We start from the raw sequence: 18,505 nt of genomic DNA on the forward strand, positions 1-18,505 counted from the left end.
CCTTCTCCTCTAATCTTCAGAGCCCTCCTCCTCCAGCAAGGCCTGCAGTCACTGCAGTCCTCTTGTAGCCCACTTCAAAGCTTGGGTGGCCCAGCTCTCCACCTGGTCCAATCCTGTGGAGTCCTGAGGTCATGCCTGCTGGTGGACAGGTGTACCCAAGCAGCACCTCATTTCCTGGGGGCAAGCACACAGTCTGATTCAGCAGACTGACGTTCACAGCCCCATAACCAAGCTTGGGAATGCAAGTGGTTAGGTGTCAAATTAGCAAGTACCTGCTGCATTTGGAAATATTTATCAACTTATTTTTACTTTTCCTTCTAAGAAAATGCAAAGATGCTTGCAGGGTATATGAAACATAAGGTAAAAACATAAATCAGAAGTCAGGAGAAAAGGAAAACAGATGAAGAAGAATAGGGATATAATAGAAATATAAAACAAAGCCAGAAATAAGACTGTACATGCTGTCGTGGGCAGAATAATACCCCCCAAAGGTGTCCAATTTGTAATCCCCAGAACCTGTGAATAGGTGACCTTATGTGGCAAAAGACTTTGCAGATGTGATTAAGTTAAGGATCTTGAGATGCGAGGATTATCCTGGACTATCTGGGTGAGCTCAGTGTAATCACAAAGGTCCTTATCAAAGGAAGTCAGGGCTTCCCTGGTGGTGCAGCGGTTACGAATCCGCCTGCCAATGTAGGGGACACCAGTTCGAGCCCTGGTCTGGGAAGATCCCACATGCTGCGGAGCACCTAAGCTCGCAAGCCACAACTACTGAGCCTGCGCTCTAGAGCCCGCAAGCCGCAACTACTGAGCCTGCATGCCTAGAGCCCTGCTCCGCAACAAGAGAAGCCACTGCGATGAGAAGCCCACGCACCGCAACGAAGAGTAGCCCCCGCTCGCCCAACTAGAGAAAGCCCGAGTGCAGCAACGAAGACCCAATGCAGCCAAAAATAATAAATAAATAAACTAAATAAATTAAAAAAGAAAAAGGAAGTGAGAAGAGTTGGAGTCAGAGAGAGAGGTGGGGACAGGTTGGGAGATGCTGTGCTGCAGGCGCTGAAGGTGAATACACCAAGGAGAGCAGGTGGCCTCGGACACTAGGAAAGGGAAGGAGACAGCTTCTCCCCTAGAGCCTCTGGAAGGCATGCAAGCCTTCCAACTCCTTGATTTTAGCCCATTGACCTGGGTTTTGGACTTCTGACCTCCAGAACTATAAGATAATACATTTTCTCGAGCTGTTCACTTTGTGATAATTTGTTATAGGAAACTCATTGATGTATGAAAGAATCTCATTTATCGGAGACCAATACTGAATAAGTTTACCTCTAAGTAACCATCCAATCAGGGAGTGAAGCCCACTGCCTTTGTGATCCACAAGGTATATGGATGAAAGCAAAATAAATAAATAAACACCCCTCCAAACACCATCAATTTAAGTCCCCCAAGAAATTCTTGCTAAGGGTCCTCAAAACATCTGTGTCTTTCTCAGGGGGACCTCAGATCAGCAACCCTGAAGGAGGCACTCAGGGGACAAGGGGGTCCTCTATAGCCACCTCGACCTTCAGCTGGACCACCAAGATAAGGAAAATGATTTTTTAACAAACTGTGGAAATGAACTCAAACACAAATGGCAATATTTTCCCTCGTGTCTCTCTTTTCTCTAATGAAAATCCAACACATCCACAGGACTCATTCAAACAATGCAGAAGGAGTAAAGCAGAGGGTGTGAAACGTTTCCTGTAAAGGCCCAGGCAGACAATATGGGAAAGCAGCTGCAGTCGGGGTGGTGAGTGGGCTGCTGTGTCCAAATAAAACTTATTTACAAAAACAGATTAGTAGGTCTCTTGCAGCAGTGGGAAAGCTTCTGCTGGCTCTGGGATGAAGCTCCACTAATCCTGCATCCCCCTCCCAGACAGCATCCCTTTCCTAGTCAAGCTGTTATTCAGGTCTCTGTATGGGGAACAGCCACAGATCACGAGGGTGGAATGGAGATGGCTAATTGGGAGTGTCGACTGAAAAAATGCACAACTTAAAAGTTCAGAATTACGTTTTATTCATCAGACATACTGAGGACATAGGCCTGGGAGACAGCCTCTCACATAGCTCAGAGGGATTTCTCCAAAGAGCCGTGTGGCTGACAGGGTCTTTGTGCTCCGGCCGGTGTCAGGCCTGTGCCTCTGAGGTGGGAGAGCTGAGTTCAGGACATTGGTCCACCAGAGACCTCGCAGCTCCATGTAATATCAAATGGCAAAAGCCCTCCCAGAGAGCTCCATCTCAATGGTAAGACCCAGCTCCATTCAACAACCAGCAAGCTACAGTGCTGGACACCCTATGCCAACAATTAGCAAGAGAGAAACACAACCCCACCCATTAGCAGAGAGGCTGCCTAAAATCATAATGAGGTCACAGACACCCCAAAACACACCACTGGATGCGGTCCTGCCCAAAAGAAAGACAAGATCCAGCCTCATCCACCAGAACACAGGCACCAGTCCCCTCCACTAGGAAGGCTACATAACCCACTGAACCAACCTTAGCCACTGGGGGCAGACACCAAAAACAATGGGAACTACAAACCTGCAGCCTGTGAGAAGGAGACCCCAAACATAGTATGTTAAGCAAAATGAGAAGACAGAGAAACACACAGCAGATGAAGGAGCAAGGTAAAAACCAACCAGACCTAACAAATGAAGAGGAAATAGGCAGACTACCTGAAAAGGAATTCAGAATAATGATAGTAAAGATGATCCAAAATCTTGGAAATAGAAGAGAGAAAATGCAAGAAACATTTAACAAGGACCTAGAAGAACTAAAGAGCAAACAAACAATGATGAACAGCACAATAAATGAAATTAAAAATTCTCTAGAAGGAATCAATAGCAGAATAACTGAGGCAGAAAAATGGATGTGACCTGGAAGATAAAATAGTATAAATAACTACCGCAGAGCAGAATAACGAAGAAAGAATGAAGAGAATTGAGGACAGTCTCAGAGACCTCTGGGACAACATTAAACACACCAACATTCGAATTATAGGGGTCCCAGAAGAAGAAGAGAGAAAGAAAGGGATTGAGAAAATATTTGAAGAGATTATAGTTGGAAACTTCCCTAATATGGGGAAGGAAATAGTCAATCAAGTCCAGGAAGCACAGAGAGTCCCATACAGAATAAATCCAAGGAGAAACACACCAAGACACATATTAATCAAACTATCAAAAATTAAATACAAAGAAAAAATACTAAAAGCAGCAAGGGAAAAACAACAAATAACATACAAGGGAATCCCCATAAGGTTAACAACTGATCTTTCAGCAGAAACTCTGCAAGCCAGAAGGGAGTGGCAGGACATATTTAAAGTGATGAAAAGGAAAAACCTACAACCAAGATTACTCTACCCAGCAAGGATCTCATTCAGATTCAACGGAGAAATTAAAACCTTTACAGACAACCAAAAGCTAAGGGAATTCAGTACCACCAAACCAGCTTTACAACAAATGCTAAAGGAACTTGTCTAGGCAGGAAACACAAGAGAAGGAAAAGACGTACAATAACAAACCCAAAACAATTAAGAAAATGGTAATAGGAACATAACTATCGATAATTACCTTAAATGTAAATGGATTAAATGCTCCAACCAAAAGACATGGACTGGCTGAATGGATACAAAAACAAGACCCGTATATATGCTGTCTACAAGAGACCCACTTCAGACCTAGGGACACATACAGACTGAAAGTGAGGGGATGGAAAAAGATATTCCACGCAAATGGAAATCAAAAGAAAGTTGGAGTAGCAATTCTCATATCAGACAAAATAGACTTTAAAATAAAGACTATTACAAGAGACAAAGGAGGACACTACATAACGATCAAGGGATCAATCCAAGAAGAAGATATAACAATTGTAAATATTTATGCACCCAACATAGGAGCACCTCAATACATAAGGCAAATGCTAACAGCCATAAAAGGGGAAATCGGCAGTAACACAATCATAGTAGGGGACTTTAACACCCCACTTTCACCAATGGACAGATCATCCAAAATGAAAATAAATAAGGAAACACAAGCTTTAAATGATACATTAAACAAGATGGACTTAATTGATATTTATAGGACATTCCATCCCAAAACAACAGAATACACTTTCTTCTCAAGTGCTCATGGAACATTCTCCAGAATAGATCATATCTTGGGTAACAAATCAAGCCTTGGTAAATTTAAGAAAATTGAAATTGTATCAAGTATCTTTTCTGACCACAACAATATGAGACTAGATATCAATTACAGGAAAAAATCTGTAAAAAGTACAAACACATGGAGGCTAAATTGAAATTGAGACTGTGGTTAAAAATCTTCCAGCAAACAAGAGCCCAGGACCAGATGGCTTCACAGGCAAATTCTATCAAACATTTAGAGAAGAGCTAACACCTATCGTTCTCAAACTCTCCCAAAATATAGCTGAAGGAGGAACACTCCCAAACTCATTCTACAAGGCCACCATCACCCTGATACCAAAACCAGACAAAGATTTCACAAAGAAAGAAAACTACAGGCCAATATCACTGATGAACATAGATGCAAAAATCCTCAACAAAATACTGGCAAACAGGATCCAACAGCACATTAAAAGGATTATACACCATGATCAAGTGGGGTTTATCCCAGGAATGCAAGGATTCTTCAGTATATGCAAATCAATCAATGTGATCCACCATATTAACAAAATGAAGGAGAAAAACCATAAAATCATCTCAATAGATGCAGAAAAAGCTTTCGACAAAATTCAACATCCATTTATGATAAAAACTCTCCAGAAAGTAGGCGTACAGGGAACTTACCTCAACATAATAAAGGCCATATATGACAAACCCACAGCCAACATCGTTCTCAATGGTGAAAACCTGAAACTGTTTCCTCTAAGATCAGGAACAAGACAGGGTTGTCCACTCTCACCACTATTATTCAACATAGTTTTGGAAGTTTTAGCCACAGCAATCAGAGAAGAAAAAGAAATAAAAGGAATCCAAATTGGAAAATAAGAAGTAAAGATGCCACTGTTTGCAGATGACGTCTTACTATACATAGAGAATCTTAAAGATACTACCAGACAACTACTAGAGCTAATCAATGAATTTGGTAAAGTAGCAGGATACAAAATTAATGCACCGAAATCTCTTGCATTCCTATACACTAATGATGAAAAATCTGAAAGAGAAATTAAGGAAACACTCCCATTTACCACTGCAACAAAAAGAATAAAATACCTAGGAATTAACCTACCTAAGGAGAGAAAAGACCTTTATGCAGAAAACTGTAAGACACTGATGAAAGAAATTAAAGATGATACCAACAGATGGAGAGATATACCATGTTCTTGGATTGGAAGAATCAACATTGTGAAAATGACTATATTACCCAAAGCAATCGACAGATTCAATGCAACCCCTATCAAACTACCACTGGCATTTTTCACAGAACTAGAACAAAAAATTCACAATTTGTATGGAAACGTAAAAGACCCCAAATAGCCAAAGCAATCTTGAGAAAGAAAAATGGAGCTGGAAGAATCAGGCTCCTGGACTCCAGACTCTACTACAAATCTACAGTAATCAAGACAGTATGGTACTGGCACAAAAACAGACATATAGATCCATGGAACAGGATGGAAAGCCCAGAGATAAGCCCACGCACCTATGGTCAACTAATCTATGACAAAGGAGGCAAGGATATACAATGGAAAAAGGACAGGCTCTTCAATAAGTGGTGCTGGGAAAACTGGACAGCTACATGTAAAAAATGAAATTAGAACTCTCCCTAACACTGTATACAAAAGTAAACTCAAAATGGGTTAAAGTCCTAAATGTAAGTCCAGACACTATAAAACTCTCAGAGGAAAACGTAGACAGAACACTCTATGACATAAATCACAGCAAGATCCTTTTTGACCCACCTCCTAGAGAAATGGAAATAAAAACAAAAATAAACAAATGGGACCTAATGAAACTTCAAAGCTTTTGCACAGCAAAGGAAACCATAAACAAGATGAAAACACAACCCTCAGAATGGTAGAAAATATTTTCAAATGAAGCAACGGACAAAGGATTAATCTCCAAAATTTACAAGCAGCTCATGCAGCTCAATAACAAAAAAACAAACAACCCAATCCAAAAATGGGCAGAAGACCTAAAGAGACATTTCTCCAAAGAAGACATACAGATTGCCAACAAACACATGAAAGAATGCTCAACATCATTAATCATTAGAGAATTGCAAATCAAAACTACAATGAGATATCATCTCACACCAGTCAGAATGGCTATCATCAAAAAATCTAGAAACAATAAATGCTGGAGAGGGTGTGGAGAAAAGGGAACAGTCTTGCACTGTTGGTGGAAATGTAAATTGATACAGCCACTATGGAGAACAGTATGGAGGTTCCTTAAAAAACTACAAATAGAACTACCATACGACCCAGGAATCCCACTACTGGGCATATACCCTGAGAAAACCATAATTCAAAAAGAGTCATGTACCACAATGTTCATTGCAGCTGTATTTACAATAGCCAGGACATGGAAGCAACCTAAGTGTCCATCGACAGATGAATGGATAAAGAAGATGTGGCACATATATACAATGGAATATTACTCAGCCATAATAAGAAACAAAATAGAGTTATTTGTAGTGAGGTGGATAGACCTAGAGACTGTCACACAGAGTGAAGTAAGAAAGAGAAAAACAAATACCGTATGCTAACATGTATATATGGAATCTAAAAAAAAAAAAAAAAGGTTCTGAAGAACCTAGGGGCAGGACAGGAATAAAGACGCAGACGTAGAGAATGGACTTGAGGTCACGGGGAGGGGGAAGGTTAAGCTGGGATGAAGTGAGAGAGTGGCATGGACATATACACAACTACCAAGTGTAAAACAGATAGGTAGTGGGAAGCAGCCGCATAGCATAGGGAGATCAGCTTGGTGCTTTATGACCACCTAGAGGGGTGGGATAGGGAGGGTGGGAGGGAGACGCAAGAGGGAGGAGATATGGGGATATATGTGTATGTACAGCTGATTCACTTTGTTATACAGCAGAAACTAGCACACCATTGTGAAGCAATTATAATCCAATAAAGATGTTACAAAAAAACGAAAACAAAAAACAAAAAAACCAAAAAACGAACAAAACAGACCAGCAACTGGATTTGGTCTGCGGGCTGTAGTTGCCTCCCCACGTGCTTTAGACAATAATAGATTTCTGAAGGTCACTGAGCCCATCCACAACATGACTCAAGAGTCCTCAATGACCTGGATCATTTTGCCTCCCCCTGGACCAGGCACGGAGACAACTCCTCCCAACCTACCTTCCCTGTGGACAGAAACAATGATACCCAACATGGGTTTGGTAAAGTGGCTGGCAGATCTGCTTGGCACATAGCAGGTGCTCAGAGCCATGGTGGCTGGGAATAGACTGCTGTCCTCTCCTGATGGCACACAATCAGAGCTCATTAGAGGAGATTTTGGTGGTGACAGGTGCAGGCTAGAGACAAGTCCTACCTTGGCCACTTACTCTCTGTGTGGCTTTGGGTGAGTTACTTAACTTCTCTTCGGTGCAGAGCCTTAATCTGAAATGGAATGCTAATTGTGGTTATTGGTTGCTGTGACGGTTCAGTATAGAGTTGCCAAATAAGATACAGGATGCCACATTAAATTAGAATTTCAGATAAACAGTGAATTATGTATTTATTTATATTTTATATTGGAGTATAGTTGATTTACAATGTTGTGTTAGTTTCAGGTGTACATAAAGTGATTTAGTTATAGATATTCATATATCTATTCTTTTTCACATTCTTTTCCTATATAGGCCATTACAGAGTACTGAGTATGGTTCCCTGTGCTACATAGTAGGTCCCTGTTGATTTGTTTTACATATATTAGTGTGTATATGTTAATCCCAACCTCCTAATTTATCCCTCCCACCCACCTTTTCCCTTTGGTAACCATAAATTTGTTTTCTAAGTCTGTGAGTCTGTTTTGTAGATAAGTTCATTTGTATCATTTTTTAAGATTCCACATATAAGTGATATCATATGATATTGTCTTTGTCTAACTTACTTCACTTAGTATGATAATCTCTAGGTCCCTTCATGTTGCTGTAAATGGCATGGTTTCATTCTTCTTTATGGCTAATATTCCACTGTATATATGTACCACATCTTCTTTATCCATTCATCATCTGTCAGTGGACATCTAAGTTGTTTCCATGTCTTGGCTATTGTGAATAGTGCTGCAATGAACATTGTGGTACATGTATCTTTTTGAATTAGAGTTTTCTCTGGATATATGCCCAGGAGTGGGATTGCAGGATCATACGGTAGTTCTATTTTTAGTTTTTTAAGGACCCTCCATACTGTTCTCCATAGTGGTTGTACCAATTTGCATTCCCATCAACAGTGTAGGATGAATAATTTTTTTGTGTGTAAGTAAGTCCCAAATATTGAATTTTCTTCATATGCTAAACCTAGCAGCCCTACTTCAGTAAGATAATGCTTGAGGAACGTCTGAGCCAGTGCCTGGTGTGTAATGGGAGCCCAGTAAAAGGTTAGGACTTTCTAATGTTATCTGTAAATGGAGTTACTATGTTTTTGACACCCTACCTATCCGGTTGTTGGGAGAACCAGACAAAGTAAGGTCTGTGAAAACCAAAGCCACTCTGGCCAGTCTGTCCTGTCAACTCTTCTTCGTCTTCTTATTCCTTGTTCTTCCCATTCCAACCCGTCAATTCCACAAAGCTGAATGAACCAGTTTCCCAGTGCTGGTGCTCCTTGGCCTGCTTCTGGGAGGGACTTTACCTCTTTCTGGTGGGGGAGCCGGGTAGGAGGCAGCCCCTGTGTCTCTCCTTGCTCTGGGTGGTCTGGCTCCAAAGACCTAGAGAAAGAGCTAAAGTCAAGTCAGCTCTGAAAACCTGGTTCCCACGGACCCAACTCGATTTGGGCCTGACAAAAATCCTCCCTCCGCAGCCTCCTTTTCCCAGATCCCTCTCTTCCCAGATCCCCCTCTTCCCAGATCCCCCTCTTCCCGGGATCCCCCTCTTCCCAGGATCCCCCTCTTCCCAGATCCCTCTCTTCCCGGGATCCCCCTCTTCCCAGATCCCTCTCTTCCCGGGATCCCCCTCTTCCCAGATCCCCCTCTTCCCAGGATCCCCCTCTTCCCGGGATCCCCCTCTTCCCAGATCCCCCTCTTCCCGGGATCCCCCTCTTCCCAGATCCCCCTCTTCCCAGATCCCCCTCTTCCCAGGATCCCCCTCTTTCTGGATCCCCCTCTTCCCAGATCCTCCTCTTCCCAGGATCCCCCTCTTTCTGGATCCCCCTCTTCCCAGGATCCCCCTCTTCCCGGATCCCCCTCTTCCCAGGATCCCCATCTTCCCAGATCCCCCTCTTCCCGGATCCCCCTCTTCCCAGGATCCTTCTCTTCCCAGATCCCCCTCTTCCCAGGATCCCCTTCTTCCCAGATCCCCCTCTTCCCAGATCCCCCTCTTCCCAGGATCCCCCTCTTTCCGGATCAGCCTCTTGCTGGAACCTCCTTCTTCCTTTCTTTCACCACAGCACCAGCTGCCTATAGCCCACAAAGCACGAGAGATTTGATTCCATTTTCTATTCTTCCACTTTGGTTTATTTTATTTGGCTCAAATTTTCCCCCTACTATGTTTTCATTGCACTTACATATCTTTTAAATAAAAAATTCAGGCACACAATTTTAAAAGTCAAAGATACTCAAAATTCACAACAATATCAGCAATGAAACCTTTCCTGTTTCCACCTTCCCCAACCCCAATCCCTGCGCCCAAGAGCAAACTCATTTCAACCTGCAGGCTGTTTTCTGTTCTTGGCCACTTTGTAATGTAGCCTACTTACCCTACTACTTTATGCTTTGCAATGTTGGATTTGTTCCACTCTTATTCTCCCCACCACACCCCCTTGCCCTCCCTCCCCTCATTCTTCCAATGACAGCATCAACCCCTTTGGGTTCAAAGCAGTCCCAGTGTGCTCCTGACTGTGACTCCCTAAGTACTAGCCAGGCACTGCCATCACACCTGTGCACACTGTCTTGTTGGGTGCGAGGGTGACTTGGGGGTCCTTGTGTGGGCTTCAGGGGACTGAGTCAATAGGTGTCCCCAGAACAAGGCCAAACCTTCTCAAAAGTCTTTGGAAGTTGAAGTTCAATGTCACTTCTGGTGATGTACACACACCCCAGAACCCTGACCGGGTTGGCAAGAAGGCAAGCTTTCAAGCCATAGTGTCTCTCACCCTATGGCCCAGACCACTCTTCCCTCTGCCTGTAGGGTACCCTAAAGTCTTATTTTTATAGATCCCACAATTATTTCATGAATAACACAATCATATAGCACTGTAATTTGAGTGTTAAAAGAATGGCTTTGTTAAATGTAAAGAAGAGAAGAGACTCTGCCCCTACCGTCTTAAGTGCTGTACCTGGGACCTGGGAATTAAACTGACAAAAGACAGATTGACAGGAGAAGAACATATTTTATTTGATGTTACTATTTTTATGTGTAGACAGAGGCCTTCATATATAAGAAAGAAAGACCCAAAAAAGCAGATAGGTCTGAGAGCTTATATACCATTTTAACAAAGAACAGTAAATTGTGGAGAGGTGACAAGACCAAAGAAAAAGGGATTTGGGGTTAGGGACAGTAAATTGTGAGAAAGTGACCAGGAGATACATGGGGGAAACTAAAGGAAGATAAGGGTTATTTTAGTAGGTTTATTCGTACAGATTCATCTCAGCCTTGACTGTCCATCTTGGGTAATAGGAATGTTCTCTTTCTGGTACAGGGAGGGCACTTTCCTCATAGGAAATTTATGCCCTGCTTTGAAGTAGAAGGGGGTGGTCAGAGAACCCTTCCTGAATCTGGTGTTTTTCAATTGCCTTCAGCTCAAAATAGTCAATATGCAAGAGTGTCATATTTGGGGATGGCATGTTCTGATCCTTTTCAAATGTAAACATTAAAAATATGCCACAGTTTTTGTTACCATATTTCTTAATATGCTAGGAGTCCCATAAAATGAATGAGGTCTAGTCCATCTCTGCCTCCGAGAGGTCCACTGTGAAACCTGGACCCACAGAGAAAGGTGCTGCAGGTGTGCATGTTTCGGGGAGGGGGTCTGGCTCTTGCTGGATTCTTGCGGGCCCTTCTATTCTTATCCCCCATGTTCAGATGAGGAAATCTTGGCTCAGAGAAATGCCTTCAGTTGCCCAAGGTCATGGAGCTGTCTGTCGGTGGTGGAGTCATGCTACGATTCCAGGTGGTCTGACCTCAGTTCCTGCACACTTACCCACCGAGTCATCATTGGAAGGACTGAGGGGGCTGTATTAGCTTCCTAGGGCTGTGGTCACAAATTACCACAGCCTTAGTGGTTTAAAATGTCAGCAATTTATTCTCGTGCATTCTTGGGTGTCAGAGTCCAAAACGGGTCTCAGTAAACTAAAGTCAGAGTGCGGACCTCCCTCTGGAGGCTCCGGATGAGAATCATTTGCTTGCCTTTTGCAGCTTCTAGAGGCACATTCCTCACATCCCTAGGCTCCTGGCCCCTCTTCCACCTTCAAAGCCAGCAGCCCAGCATCTTGCTTCAGCGTCACTTTGCCTTCTGCGCAGTCAAATCTCCCTCTGCCTTTCTCTAATAAGGACATTGGCGATTGCATCTAGAGACCTTGCAGTCATCCAGGATAATGTTCCCATCTCAAGATCCTTTACTCAATCACATCTCCACAGTTCCTTTTACGTGTGAGGTCATATTCACAGGACCCAGGATGTGGACCTCAAAATCCTTGGGGGCCATTACTCAGCTTACCCCAGCAGCCCTCAAAGGTGTGTGTCCCACAGGCTGGGTCCTCACCATGGAGATTTCATGGTGACCTATGAAAGGGTCACGACAGCCATGGGACTCTCTAGTCTCCTGTAGGAGGTGGAGCATGTAACTCATCGACCAAGCAAATGCCTCCGGAATCTCTCAGGCAGGACCGGTACAACCCAAGCTTGGAGGTCTTTTTTTTTTTTTTTTCTTTAAGATTGAATTTTATTTATTTTTGGCTGCGTTGGGTCTTCATTGCTGCATGCAGGCTTTTTCTAGTTGCGGCGATCGGGGGCTACTCTTCGTTGTCGTGGCTTCTCTTGTTGCAGAGCACAGGCTCTAGGCGCACGGGCTTCGGTAGTTGTGGCGTGCGGGCTTCCGTAGTTGCAGCACGCGGGCTCAATAGTTGTGGCGCACGGGCTTGTTGCTCCGCGGCATGTGGGATCTTCCCGGACCGGGGCTTGAACCCGTGTCCCCAGCATTGGCAGGCGGATTCTTAACCACTGCGCCACCAGGGAAGTCCCAAGCTTGGAGGTCTTAAGTTTCAGGAGGAAGAATGATTCCTGCCCCAGCAGCCCCCTCTGCCATCAGCACAGTGGGCTCTTGGGGGAGAGAAGCAGAGGGACAAGCTTCCTGTCCTCACCTCTGCTAAGATGCTGGGGAGGCTGGTAGGCTGTGGAGGTGAGATCATTGGCCTCTGGAGGTAACAACAACCAGTATTTGAACTCAGTGAGTCCTGCTGTATGGTGGGTGATCTCATCTCTCTGATCCTCAGTTATCTCCTCTGTACAATGGGAACAGTGCCTGCCTCAGACGATGGCTGTCAGGATTCACAACCCATGTAGAAGGCACTGGGCAGAGTCCCTGGTACATGGTGAACTCATGGCAGATCTCCTATCTCAAATAACTGGTAACCCCATAACCCAGTTGGTCAGGCCACAGTCCTTGCCCTCCTCAATGCCGTCTCCCGTTCCTACCCCATATCCAATCCATCAGCAAATCTGCTTTCCATCTGCTTTCAACATGTCCCTGCAAGAAACCATTCTTGCCCAGATCACCATCATCTCCCTCCCGGGTTCTTGCAAGAGCCTCGTCACTGGTCTCCCTGCATCCCCTGCCCTCTTATCATCTCTCACCCCCAGAGCAGCAGAGGGGATCTTTTCAAGCTCAAGTCAGTTCAAGGCCTTCTTTGCTCAGAGCCTTCCAATGGCTCCCTACTTCATACCCTTTCCACGGCCAGCAAGCATCCGTGGGATCCAGCCTCCAGACCATTCTCTGACCTCATTCCACATTCCTCTCTCCACCTCTGTCTCTGCTCCAGCCACACTGGCCTCCCAGCTTCTTCTCCCATACACTAAGCAAGTTTCTGCCTCAGGGCCTTTGCACTGGCTGTTCCCTCTGCCCCAAATGTCCTTCCTTCTGATGACTATGTACCTAGCAACCTTGTCTCCTTCCTGTCTTTGCTTCAGTGTTAACATTTCTGTGACTCCATCCCCGGTCCAACTATATAAAAGAACAACCCCTGTATATCTTATATCCACACCTGATATGTGATTTTGTTACTATTTACTTATTTATTTTTTGTCATCTCACTGTCAGCTCTATGAAGGCAGGAGCTATGTCTGTTTTGCCTTCTGCTGTGATTCTAACATCTAGGATAGTGCCTGGCATATAGTGCATGCTCACTAAACAGTTGTTGAATCTGCAGAAGAATTTATTGGGGATGGAATGAGAGCAGTGCCAGGCACTGTTCTAAGGGCTTTACATAGATTCTCTGCTCTAATCCCCACACCAGTGTTATGAGGGAGGTACCATTCTGCTCGTTCCCCACTCCCTCCTTGCCCCACAAACACATTTACATCCACACAGACCCATTTAACAGATGAGAAAACTGAGGCTCAGAAAATCCAAGTGACTTGTCACGGTTGAGCCAGGGTTTAAGCCCAGATGGGGAGAGTCCCGTGCTCAGTCTCTCTCTCGGTGCACTGTAGGGTGCTGTCCACTCTGACAGCCGTCAGCACCCCTGTGGTGGCCCTTAAGGACATGCAGCGTGGCTGGTCTTAATTGAGATGTGCTGTGAGTATAAAAGACACACTGATTTCAAAGGCTTCATACCAAAAGAGGAGTGTAAAGCATCTCATTAATAAGTTTTTACATTGGTGACGTGTTGAAATGATAATATTTTGGATATATTGGGTTAAGTAAAATATATTATTCAAATTAATTTCACCTGGCTCTTTTCCTTTTTTTTAAAAAATGTGGCTACTAGAAAGTTCAGAATGGCACATGTGGCTCCCATTTGTGGCCCATGGTATGTGTCGGTTGGACAGCACTGTCCTGCAGCATCTTCTGTGTCCTGATGTCCTGAACATCTCTTGCCTGGGAGTAGGCAGGTGAGCTGCTGGACGGACTCCACTGGGCTCCAGGATGCCACAGTCAAAGCCTGTTCTCTGAAGACCCCGCTGAGGGATTCGGATGGCTAAATATTTACGGTTCTGAGGTTGCATTTCTAACAGCTCCAATATGCCTTTGGATTTTGTATAAACCTAATCATGGCAAGGCACACGGTTTCCATTTCCACCGCCTTTAATCCTCCAGCCCTCGATAAAAAAGATGTGATGACATCTCTTGAAGAGTTAGGCCAAGTCTGCCTGGGAAACGGCTACACAGATCTGCAAGTGGGCAGGGGCTGACAGGGGGTGTTCCCCAGTGGTTGTATTTTTGGAAGTAATAGTGGTGTCTTTAGTGGTCAAATTTGATTACTCTCCCAACCTGGTCGTGGAATGAAAGTTAGGAATTCTATAGAGTCTAAGGCTAGACTTGCCATACCTGTGCTCACCCCTCCAAGGGGACTCAGTGCAGGATTTAAAATTGCTGCTAATGAAAATTTAGGTTGGGTGTTGGAGGACAAGAAAACTTATCATTTGTTGTGGGTTGTGATGGTGAAAGTAGAATCATGGTGTGGTGTGTGTGTGTGTGTGTGTGTGTGTGTGTGTGTGTGTTTTAAAGCTATCTAATTTCATTCACTTGGGCTGTGACCACTATGCTCTGTTTTACCAAACCCCGAGAGCAGGGTGACACTCTGCATCCCTGTTTGAAGTGACTGTATATGGAGACTTGGGTCACAGGAGAGAAACACTTGGAAAAATCGGGAGTGCTTCAGGGTGACTTAGAGGCAGCTGATGTTCGAAGTCTTCTCTAGCGAGATCGACTGCAAAGTCTCAGGTGGCACAAATAAGATGAGAACTCTGAAACATTTGCAGGACTTAAACCAAATTGTAATTAGAAGGTGAAATAACTCACATGGCTACCAAAAAATTTTTCTTCATATTAGATCCCAAGAATCTTGTTAATGGAGACATCATCTGAGGCTAGATATTTGAAAATTTTTTTGATTGGAATGAAAAGTCTCCTGTTTCTTTACTTTTCACTTCCTTAAACTACTGGTAGCAATTTTTAACAATGGGAAATTGTTATCCATGAAGTATAGAGCATATTTTATATTATCCTGACTGTATCTTCTTTCTGAAAGTTAATTAATGCTCACTCAGGGCCAAGAGTGTTTTAACACAAGGGCAATACCCCTGGAATCATGAAATTATTTCATGTGAAGGCTAAGGTTTTGCAATCGTAGATGAAAAGTTACCGTTAGAAAAAGAAATTCTTTCCTTTTTTTCTTTCGAATTCTGGTGCCCTATTTGCAATGAAGTGAGGCCGTTTTCTTAAAATTCTGGCCTCTCGGCAAATGGTTATTTTAACTGACACTCAAGTCAAAAGCTCGTTTGTAATGTCCTTTCATTTCAGTTTTATGGCAAATTAAATTATGGTTGTGGTTAAACAAAATTACATTAAAAACCATATGTGCTGAAGAAGTTTTGAGGAAGAGTATCGAGTTTATACTTTAAAAAGCCGGAACTGCTCTGTTTAAAGTGGATCTTTCATAAACTTGGAGTCACCGAGCAACAATAATGTCCTTCACTGAGTCAAACGCTTTGGAAAGAAAGGCGAACTGAAAACACTTAGTCGAGTTTTTCTGTCAAACCACGTTTGAAATTAAGGAATTCGTGTAAATTGCCGTCTTCTGCATCAGAAGGAAGAAACGGACACAATTCCCCTGCTATATGGAGTTGTTGTGACATAAGAAAACAAAATCTTTTTAAACCTCGAGTTTAATTAATTCTTTTAAAAAAAAAAAAACTTTAGCAGCAGCACGTTAAAAGGAAAAAGGAGGGGGGGGGAAACCCGATTAGCTCCAAATAAGCGTCTCTTAATCACCCTTAGCAAGGCGTAATTTGCAAAACACTACGAGGAAGTAACATCTTTTTAATTTTAGGGGGGGAAGCGCATTGATAAAAAATAAGTAGAACATTTTAATTAAAACTCATAAAGTTGTGGACATCTGCCGGGGATTGTTCAGCGTGGTAGCGATTAGCGGATCCCAGCACGTAGATAATGAATCGTTACTGGCATAATGGGCAGGGTCCTCTGTGAGAACGCTGCGGGCTCACTTTGTGGGGCAGGGCATATGCCTATTAGATTCCAATAAGTTTAGCCTAAAAGCGGGGAGGAGGGTGAGATGGGGGGGCAGAGTTAAACACAGGAAACAAGCGTTGAGTGTGTGCCAATAAAAATGATCACAAATCAGGGCTGCTGATGTCATAACCCTGGGGGTCGGGGGTCACGCGGAGTGAATGCGCCTGAAAGGGACCGCCTGTCTGCGGCCGGAGCGGCGGCTGGCGAGGGGGGCGCGGCGCGCACAAAGGGCCCGGAGCGCCTCGTTAGAGACGCGTTTGATGGGCTCCCGTCCCCCAAGGGGGCCCTGGGCGACGTCAATGGGATAATTACGATGATCTAATGGCCGGCTCTTTTGCATGCAGGCCCGCCTCAATAGGGAGCCTCGAGGCTGCATTGAGGCCGGGCTGTGTAAACTGTAGGGTGCCTCGTCGACTTGGAGCCGCGGAGACTGGCGGCGGGTCAACTTGGACCACTTTGCATTCACGCTCTGAATAGGCGGAGCGGGAGGCGCCCCTTTCCGCGGCCGCCTTTCAGCCGCGAGAGTGACAGATTGGAGGTCAGGGGCTGGCGGGATGGAGGCCCCGGCGGCGCAGATGGACCGCGCGCGGCCACTGCGCGGACCCCTGCCCGGACCCCCGCCCCGCGCCGAGGCGCGTCTACGCGGACCGCTCGGACCGCGCGCCGGTGCGGGACCCGCAGCTTCGGTCCTCCCAAGGCGGCCGCGGGAAGAGCGGGTTTCCACTTGCCCGCAGATCGCCTCTCTCTTAATTACAAGAGTAATAACGTCCAACAGGTCCCACAGCCCAGCACTTGGCTGCTCTCCCGGCACTTGTGCGCGTCCCCAGAAGCGGACTTGGCCCCTGCCAAGAGCACGAGCAAAGCAGCCCCACCCCGAATGCTTTGGTGGAGCAGGGGAGGGGAGGGAAAAAAAAAAAAAAGAACAGGGTAGTTCGATATTTTAAAAGAATGCTCAGTGGATTATGCTGGACCACGTGGCACTGCCGATGTCCCACCACTTTTGACCCAAGAAGCTGGCTGTTTCATGTGGTGCAACCGAACGGTATCCTGCTTCCCTCAGGACCCAGGGTGTTCACTGTGAATTACTTTGCAGACGCAGGAATCCTAATCTTTTCGGCCCCTAGGAGTTTTACAGAGCCGGGTCTTTCATCAAGCACATAATAGGCACTCAATGAATATTGGTGGAATGAACGAATGAATAAACGAATATAGAACGTACACAGAAACAGTAAGGCGTTCTCTCCTTTGCCCTCCTCCCACCAGTGGCTCCAACTCCTCTAAGGCCAGCAATTCCAACAGCCTGGAACATTGCGTTTCCCTCCTTTCCCTTGCAGTTAAGAAAAACCACTCTGTTTCTAGAAAACTTAAATCATACTTACAAGGTAAGAAGAAAGTAATAATCCCAATATCATCATTCCAGACCTGTGTGTTTGTGTTCTCTCATGATACATCACATATCCTAGGTCACAAATAGAGCCCTGCTTTTATATTGGCAAGATCATAGGATACACGATATTTGACAACCTGATATAACCCACCCTCACTGACATTGTTCTATACCAGTAAATATCGACGTACGTTCTCTTATAAATAGCTATCTATCGCTTGTGACATGGACACAACCTTATTCGCTTAAGCAGTCCCCCACTGAGGGACACGTTCATTGTTTCCATTTTTTCCTCTTTAAAACAATATTGTTATGAATGTATTTGCACATTCTATTTCTGTACATTCTTCCAATTATCTCCTTAAGATGAATAATTATTGTTTCAAGGAAGGTAAAGGATGCCAGTTCTCTTACATAGTCTATATTTAGGGCTGGAATCAATCCTAGACAATAGCCTTTGTCACATATGAAAATGCATAAAAATGCACCGAGCTATTCAGTCCTCATCCTCACAGAAAACATTTAAACTCTCATCTTTTCCAACCCAGAAACTTTCTTTTTCTTAGCAGAAATTTTGGGGGTCACTCCAGGGAAAGAGATGTCTCTGATCTTATTATCCATTCTTTTCTTCATTCAGTGAAGTCCTTTTCTTTGAGCCAACGGTTAGAAATGATTTCATCTTTGATGCCTTCCCTGGAGTCATAACCCTTTCAC

Source organism: Phocoena phocoena, chromosome 15, assembly GCF_963924675.1.
Source record: "Phocoena phocoena chromosome 15, mPhoPho1.1, whole genome shotgun sequence".
Lineage (NCBI taxonomy): Eukaryota > Metazoa > Chordata > Mammalia > Artiodactyla > Phocoenidae > Phocoena > Phocoena phocoena.